This window comes from Pyxicephalus adspersus, chromosome 11, assembly GCF_032062135.1.
Source record: "Pyxicephalus adspersus chromosome 11, UCB_Pads_2.0, whole genome shotgun sequence".
Lineage (NCBI taxonomy): Eukaryota > Metazoa > Chordata > Amphibia > Anura > Pyxicephalidae > Pyxicephalus > Pyxicephalus adspersus.
This window is the reverse complement of record NC_092868.1, coordinates 35,828,734-35,837,503: the sequence shown is the minus strand read 5'-3', so window position 1 is coordinate 35,837,503 and position 8,770 is coordinate 35,828,734. Positions and strand designations below refer to the sequence as shown.

The 8,770-nt window shown below is 37.5% G+C and overlaps 2 protein-coding genes across 3 annotated transcripts in view; both read left to right on the top strand.

Annotated features, from left to right (window-relative positions):
* Positions 1-8,770, top strand: part of PCSK7 (proprotein convertase subtilisin/kexin type 7) — a 501,704-nt gene that overhangs the window by 287,019 nt on the left and 205,915 nt on the right. The window lies entirely within an intron of this gene.
* IL18 (interleukin 18) overlaps positions 4,411-8,770 on the top strand; it is a 22,755-nt gene continuing 18,395 nt past the window's right edge. Inside the window, exons 1-2 of one of the 2 annotated variants that reach the window (XM_072426160.1) lie at positions 4,411-4,512; positions 4,596-4,666. The gene's annotated coding sequence lies outside the window, so the exon portion shown is untranslated. The remainder of the gene's footprint in view (positions 4,513-4,595; positions 4,667-8,770) is intronic. The other variant, XM_072426161.1, reaches the window with a different exon arrangement.

The window sequence follows — 8,770 nt, the reverse complement described above, 5'->3', positions numbered from 1 at the left end:
TTCATTTGTGCAACAGGTATTTTCCTACACCGTCATTCATCCTCCTTTTCTTGAAGATTTGGTTTATGAAGCTTGGTTGACACACCTCCACAGCTGCCCCAAAATTCCACCATCTCACTCACTGAGGAAACCCATGCAAACACAGGAGTAGCATGCAAACTCCATGCAGATGCCCTGGCTGAGATTCAGACCTGGGACCTAGCCATGCAAAGGCCAGAGTGCTAATCACTGAGCCCCTGTGCTGCCCACTTACGTGCAAGAATGTGAAGAAAAACAGTTTCTTTGTGTGTATGTTGGATAAAGGCTGTGGGGTTTAGAGAAATTACTCTTAGAGATTTTTTAGAATTGTTCTCTGATTTAAGATCATTTCCATAGTGGATTTCCAGTTTAAAGTAATTTGTTTAGTGCACAAGGATGGCTGGCCAATTCTTACATTTTTAATTAATTCTGTAATAAAGGAATGTGTGGAATTTTTTGGCCTCTGTAAATTTCCTATACCACAGTCTTTATAGGATCACAAAAGCTGCCAGGTTGGAACTTAGTAAGGGCTTTATTTGTAAAGTTAGTGGTTGGTAGTATATTTGATATCCCTCTTACATTTGTCCTTACCTTTTAGTGTGCTTTTTATTTTAGGTTTAAAAACTGTTGTGTGGATAGTGCATCATTATTTTATCCATAGGGTTCATGAGAATGCTAGCCAGAGAATTTATACTACAGTTTGATTTTGATATGCATCTATATTTCCATTTTTTGACTGGGTATGTGTTGGCACCATCCGACTTTTGTTCATGATGATTTTTTTAGTGTTGCATATAGATTAGAATGATATAAAAAAAAATTGAAAATAGTTTTAGAAATAATTTTTTGCTTGACATAACATTAGCCCTTACAGATTCTATATGGTATGAACCTAGGACAGGTATACGTTGTGGTGCCACATCCAGGGTTAATTACCCAACACGTTCCACATACTTTATGCTCTTTTTAGGCACATCCCAAAACCATTAGAAGGAATAGAGCTGAATATCTATAGTCTATGGAAAAAAAAATCAACACAGCTATTTAAAAAATGTAGCCCCTTATTTCTGGTGTTTCCTTTTGACACTTTAAATCAGAAAGAGGATTACCTGACTTTTTTGGTTCTTAATTTTATTATCATATCTAACATTGGTTTCAATATTTCAAATATAGGTATTCAAAATTCCATTGAGCTGGCTGTGGTTTGGGTGGGTGCCAGTATAGCCTTGAATGGTCATGCCTGGCTTGTGGACAGCGTATGTTTTCAGTTAAATAATATTGTGGTTAAGGCTCGAGTTGTAGTGGCTGAGTTTCTGATGCATCCTTAGAATATGGTGGTTTTCAAATTTAATAAAATTTGTTTGACGCTGATCCTGGCATGTATTTAAGATCCTTAAAAAGCTGTGAATAGGTCTATCAGTTGTCAGTTAGTAGCATGCAGTAAACCAAAAGTCCCCCTACCTTTTTGTAGTGGCCTTACTGTTATAAGGTTGGGTTGCCTCATATGAAAGGTGAACAATTTGATGTTTTCAGTTAAATAATATTTTTTATGAACTTGTATTTATAAAGCGCTTTATAAAGTCTATTGTCATATCACTAGTTGTCCCTCAAAGGGGCTCACAATCTTATGTCCCTACCATCGTGATATGTCCTTAACACAATTTGAAGACAATTTTTAGGGAAGGCAAATTAAAATAACTGCATGTTTTTGGAATGTAGGAGGAAACCGGAGTGCCCGATGGACACCCATGAAAACACAGGGTGAACATAAAAACTCCTTGCAGATAGTGTCCTGGCCAAAATTCTAGCTGTAGTGGTTGATTTTTACAATATGGCATTTAGATATGTTGATTTGGGGTTTTAAAGTAAATACGATTTGTTTGTTTTTGATAACTACTAATAATAAAACCACAATCAGCATAGAATTGTTTTGTTTTTATTTTCAATATTTTTATTATTTTATTTATGTTTTCATTTGCCTACTAAATTTCTATCACAGTTTAGTCAGAGCCATGTGTCACAATAGAAGTGTACTTTTTCTGAAGTTTTTTCCTTTCTGACTCATGGAAGCAATTTATTGACTCACTCAATTTTAGTTTGCTGGTGTATTTCTTTAAATGGTATGCTTTGATTTTAGTGTTTTCTGAGTCACTGACAAATATTTGTTTTCTGTACTACAAACCTGCTTCCATATTAAAAAAAAAAATACAATAAAAAAAATCCTGTCTATTGTTACTGTTGGGTTATTGTGTAACAGCTGAAAACATTACATCCACAACAATGAAAAGTTGTGTTTATATTTGACATTCCAACAAGCATATTAAAAAACGTACTGTGTTTTCTTTTAGCAGGAATTGCTAATCTATGGCATTCATTTTTTCATGTGTCTGCCAAAGCCATGGAAAATCTGTAATAGCTGGTGGGCTCGAAGGGGCAAAAAGCTAAAAAGGGTGGTAACAAGGGAACTGCCAAACAAGCCAGTCCCAAAAATCTCTTTGGGAGAGCAGGGACCCAAACAAATTCTATTCTGTGATGTGAGCCTATATCTACCAAAAGTGATTTGAAAGATTTACACACACCTGAGGTACCATTTTGTATGTTCTTCAAGATACTTGCATTTGTAAATGTTTTATATGTGTTTTACAATGCATTCTTGCAGTTAGTATTTTAATGCAGCTCAATTTTTTTCCACGGAGAAACCCTTGAAATAACTTTCACGTCTTCAGGAAACCCCTGCTATAATTATTATATCCACAGCTCACAGTACATTAGTGTGATGGAAAGAATTTCATCCTTATAGATCAGTGGTCCATAACCTTTTGGAGCTCGCGGACCACTAATTTCACTGACTCCGGACCACGCATGTGCAGGGAGCCGTGTGTCACTCAAAGAGGAAGAAACTTCCCCCCAGAGTGACGTCATGATGCCAGAACCTGCCCACCCGTCCAAACACATAAACCGCCCACCCTCCTGAGCCTGCGAGGCGTACAGAAGACATGGTCTGCGGCTCTGGCCGGTGCGCCCCCCGAGCAGGGTCCTTCTCCTGACCCTGCTGTTATATTTAATGGCATCAAATAGTTTGACTTTGAGGCCGTGTTCACATGGATTATGATGCTCTGTGGACACACAGAATGCTCTTATTATAGTTAGATTTATCATTACACAGCTTATGGTTTTAGGAACCGAGAATCAGCAGACTATTAGTTATCACAGAATATATAGTCCAATGTGACCAAACTAGGCTCGTCTGGGACTTATGGTTCACCAGAACTGGCTAAAGGGGATTTCCTGAGGCCTAGGAGACTAATTCTTGGTTTCAAAATGCTCACAATAATGATCTGTCTACAAATCAGCAACATACTAGTTTGTATGGAAGTGGCCGCTTCATTACCCTTATCTGCCAGATTCTGAGTTTTTTGACACAAAAATCACAACTTTTATAATGCCTGTTCTAAAAACGTGGATCTGGAAGGATGTTCTGGTGGGTTATCTGATGACAGGTAAACCTGATAATGGAGAATTTATGTTCCTGTGTCCATACTATTAGACACAGGTCCTAAAAACGGACTCTCACCTTTACTGCTGTACCTTTAACGAGCAATCTGACATTGGTGCTCTCCCCAATATCACACAAACCACTCTCTATGCACCTTCAAAGACATACTGATGACTTCCTTATTCATAGATTCATATCATGCACGGTTCTAGGACTTCTGTAGGACTTCAATATTTCTTTGAAATTCCATTCATTGGGCCTGATTTATTAAAGCTTTCCAAGCCTGGTGAAGATACACTTTAATCAGTGAAGCTGATTGATCCAGCAAACCTGAAATGGATCTGGTCCAGGATTGAAAACATTTGTTAACAAATAGCAAATGACTTTTAAAAAAACTTTTCAAAGTTTGCTGGGTAACCCAGCTTCACTGATGAATATCCTCACAAACCAGAGCCTTAATAAATCAGGTACATTTTCTCATTAATCTTACTTCCAGCTTGGCATGTTAAAAAAAAAAACTCAAAACCCACTTCTGCAAACTAGGCTACCCCTTTTCTTGACTAGCAATAATTACCTACAGTTCCATTTTCTGTACCTACTGTATACTAGGCTCGTTTACTTTATAAATTTATAAGCTTTACAAATAAAAGAAAATAACATTTTACTATAACTATTTAGGGCGGGCCGTAATTTAAAAAGTGTGTAGATATTTCTCATTTTTATTTTGTGTGTTTTAATAGCTATGCAATAACTGAGAAACTCGTTATACTAATGAAAAACAGTGATGCAATATTTTTTTGAAAATCTTAGAGAAGCAGGAACTCCCAGAACACATTGAACCATACGGTTGCTTAAACTGGGAAACCCCCTTTTGTAGAGCCCTCCTCCTTTTATATCACGGTAAATCATAAAGTATATAAGAGTCAGCATAGCACTGACAGCATACAGCACATCAGGCTTTTATAACTGGCAAGGTATTTGCAAGGTATTGTACTAAGGTAATTGTTCAAATCTCTTCCTTATCACACAGGTATGTTCAGGGACACAACTGCATTGCTAATGTTAAATTCCTTGGTTTCAGAGAAGGGAGTGTGCTATTAGTTACGCCTACCACAGTAAATTGCATTCCCGCCAGATCAGCTACTGGTACAGGTATGTAGCCTACCACATATTGTTCTTTGTACTAACTAATAATTAATGATTGTGTCTTTATTTCCATGTGGTTTCCCAATTCAAATTGTATTGCAATCCTGGGATGGTATGTTTTCAATGCAGAGAATGAAGGATGTGTACAGGTGTATATACACCGTCTTGGATATGTCCCAAATGAGATGCCAAAGTAAAGCTCTGTACAGATCTCAGATATCAGATTTATGTTGCTTGAAGTAATCTTTTATTTCCAGTGACATATGAATGATTGAATGCTAAACACACAGTGTTGTTGTGTTTTATAGAGAGGGGAGGGGGGAGGATGAGCAAGCAGCATAATCCATAAGTAATAAACAATGTCAAGGGTCCGTGTACACATGCTGGGTTTTTGTGTGAGACAAGCACAACTGTTCATCTCGGATAACAATTATCTGACATGTGTACATACCTTAAGTAATAAATGTGTGAAATAGTATTGGTTATTCACAATTGTAAAAATAATATATTACCCTTACATATGTTTTATTTCATTGATGCTAAACTGCCCCCTATTTTATTCTATTAGCCTAGGGCAGTTATAGGGGGCAGCACCAAGCCTCAATATATTCATGGTGTGAAAATGTTTTAATATGTTTTCCAGCTTTTGGTCACCACTTGAGTCCATTGACTCACTTGGATTCAATTTCTTGGAAATCAACTGTTAAAGATATCCTAAATGGCACTCATAAACCTAAACATACTGTATATTAGATTGCTTTAGTTCAAGCTTGTGCAAACATACTGCATCACCATAGATTAAACTGCTTCTGAATACCATCATCTATATACGTTTCTGAAAATGTGCATTGTGCACTCTTATTAGGTAATGCTTCTTATTAGGACAACAAAATAGTCTGCACGTCTTTTTCAGCTGGTTTTTGTTAATTATGAGAACAGCACTGGGTAAAAACTACAGGTTTGCCATGAGAATGTATATATTATTTTTTATAGTGATGCTGTTAAATCCAATTTTTAAATCTTTTAATTTTGCTTGATTTGCAAACCTTGTGGTTTAGATAGAATAAGCTAAACTTTTTATTTTTACTTTATGATATAGGGTTAGAGACTCAAGTCTTTATTACTGTCTGTAACCCCATCTTGCTAAGACTCCATCTGAAAATATTCTATCCATTTCCTGAAGAAATGGGCAAAATCTCTCCACCAATTGCACTGACAACAATAAAACCAGATATACTATAGAAATATAAAAACTTGATAGGTGTCATATGATAAGATTATGAAAAGGGCTCACATATAGGGACAACAAATGCAGAAGCATATTACATGCTTTCAAATGTTTCTAAACTGCTTTGATTTTCTTTATGCATTTTCTTTCAATAATGCAACGGTGTGAACAGACCCTATGGCATCATCTATCATCATCTTTCAATAATAATTCCTCCTCTCCTACTCTTCTCTGGTGGTGTTCCGCTAGATGGTCCTTGGACCAGTTCCCTTTTCTCTGTACATCTCTTGGTAGTCTCATATTCTCCATTGGTGTACAGCATTATCTGCATGCTGATGACACTCAAATCTTTCTGTCCAGCCCTGACTTGTCTCCCTCCGTGCTGGACAAGGTTTCATGCTCCCTTCCAGCCATCTTATCATGGAAACTCAACCTGGATAAAACAGAACTCATCATCTCCCCTCCCCCAATTTCCAAATCCCCCTTGACATATTTCCTACTGTTAATAACACTGTTATTCATCCCTCCCCTCAGGCATGTTGTCTTGGTGTCACCTTTGATTCTGCCCTCTCATTTACCCCCCATATTCAGAGCATTTCCAGGTCCTGTCACTTTCACCTACGCAACATCGCCAAAATCTGCCCCTACCTGTCCCCATGGACCACCAAACTCCTTGTCATCCTCTTATCATCTCTCATCTGGCCTACCGTAACCTCCTTCTCTCTGGTATTCCACTAACCCGACTCTCTCCCTTACAATCTATTATGAACACTGCAGCCAGACTCATTCATCCTTCCCACCGCTCCTCTTCCGCTGCATCTCTTTGTAGTTCTCTCCATTGGCTTCCTTTCACCTTAGAATCAATATCAAGCTCCTGTGCTTTGCCTTCAAATCTCTTCACAGTACTTGTCCCACTTCTCTTTCTGACCTGATAGAAAAATACTCCCCTAGCTGCTCTTTCAATGACCTACTAATGACTTTCTCACTCATAACCTCATCACACGCACAGATACAAGACTTCTCTAGGGCTGCTCCCACTTTCTGTAATGGTCTTCCACATCCTAATCAGCTTGCTCCTGCTTTCTGCTCATTTTAAAGAGCACTTAAACCCCATCTTCCTCCTATTGTGTGCTACATCCACCTCTTAGATTGTAAGCTCTTCTGGGCAGGGTCCTCTTCTCGTGTGTCACTGTCTGTATCTGTCTGGTATTTGCAACCCCTATTTAATGTACAGCGCTGTGTAATATGTTGTTGCTATATACTGTAAATACTGTTAATTAATGATAGTAATACAAATCATCACAGGCTTTAATCTGATCACCAACAGTAACTCTAATAAAAAAGGATAAAATGTACATTTGTCTGCACCCTCAAAGCAAGGACCAGCCAATAGGCTACACCAATAAAATGATTTTACTATTTGCAGTGGGGTTACAGCTATACAAGGCAAAAAATAAATATTTCAGGGATGATTAAATGTCTGTTTGAAAACAGTGAAAGTAAATAGTTGTAAAACCTAAACTAGTTTCACCAGATGTTTTGCACAGTTACAATGCAAAAGCCCTGTTTTCCTTATAGACATCATTATAGCTTGGAACATGGGAACACTTGGTTGACAATTATCTGATGATTCATTTACAGCTCACAGTAGAGAGTTGGATTGATTACTCATTTTGTGTTACACTTTAGACTAGTTTCCATAGTGCTATGTGCTTTTATATAAAAACAAAACATACTTAGAAGGCTAATTTCCCAAAGCAACTGAATAAGATCAGGAATAAATTGCTATTGCAAGCTGGCATCAGGTCCTAGTGAGCGTGCTTGCAGTCCATAAACCTCTCTAGTTGACTTCATACTGATGTTCAATGCACATGGAACAGTTGTAGTTTGTATTGAACATCCAAATGCTGCTTTTGTGCCTTCAGTTCTATAATAAATATAAAATAAAATGAATGTGACTGGCTCAAGCAATGCACCAAGTATGACAAAAACATACATGTGCTCCTGAAGCAAATAAAGGGCTGTTTATGTGCTGATATGTATCGGGTACAATACCTTCTGTGTGCAGTTTACCAAGGTTTTGTGTAGGCTTAACTCCCACGCTGGAGTTTTTTTAGTCCCAGAACAAGGTAACGCGGGATTTCTGGTATCGCTTGCAACAAACGCCAATTTTGAGAAATGGGTGGCAATCGGGCAGATAAGAATACTTATTACAGAAGGGACACCATCTGCACCTTTCTGCAATAAGAACCTGTCTGTTGCAGATTGGTAAAGTGGAATTTTAGTATTACTTTAACACAGTTATTTTACATAACTATAGAAAGTGTTATCAGAAGATAAAACAAAATTAATCTATTTATCAGATTATTGAAAAAAATACTAAATAGAACTGATCCATTACTGATCCTTGTGAAACACCACTGCAAACATTCTTCAAAGCAACTTCATCAAAGTGTGGATATAGTAGAGCAGGGCCGACATTGGAAATTTCTGGGCCCCATACTGGGTAAACTTCCTGGGCCCCCTTCCCTCATGTCTAAATCTTCTAGCATTGCAAAAGTCAAGTTTTCTTGATCAGGGTCTGGGAACAGAAATACTTCTTATGGGTGGTGCAGAGCAGTATATCTGTGTACCTTTGGTATTGTTGTTTTATTTTTATGCAGTTTCAGCAGTGCTTCACAAGAGCAAGTATAGCACATAATATTTGATAATGATGCTTATTGCCTAATATAACCTAAAACTTAACTCATTTATTTAAGTCCATGCTTGCTATGACTCATTAGCTGACTATTCATAAACCTGTTTTCATTAACAAAGCATTTGCTCAAAAACACCTTTGACTGTGTGCCTTATCTTAATTTACATTTCACTTCTGTTCTGAC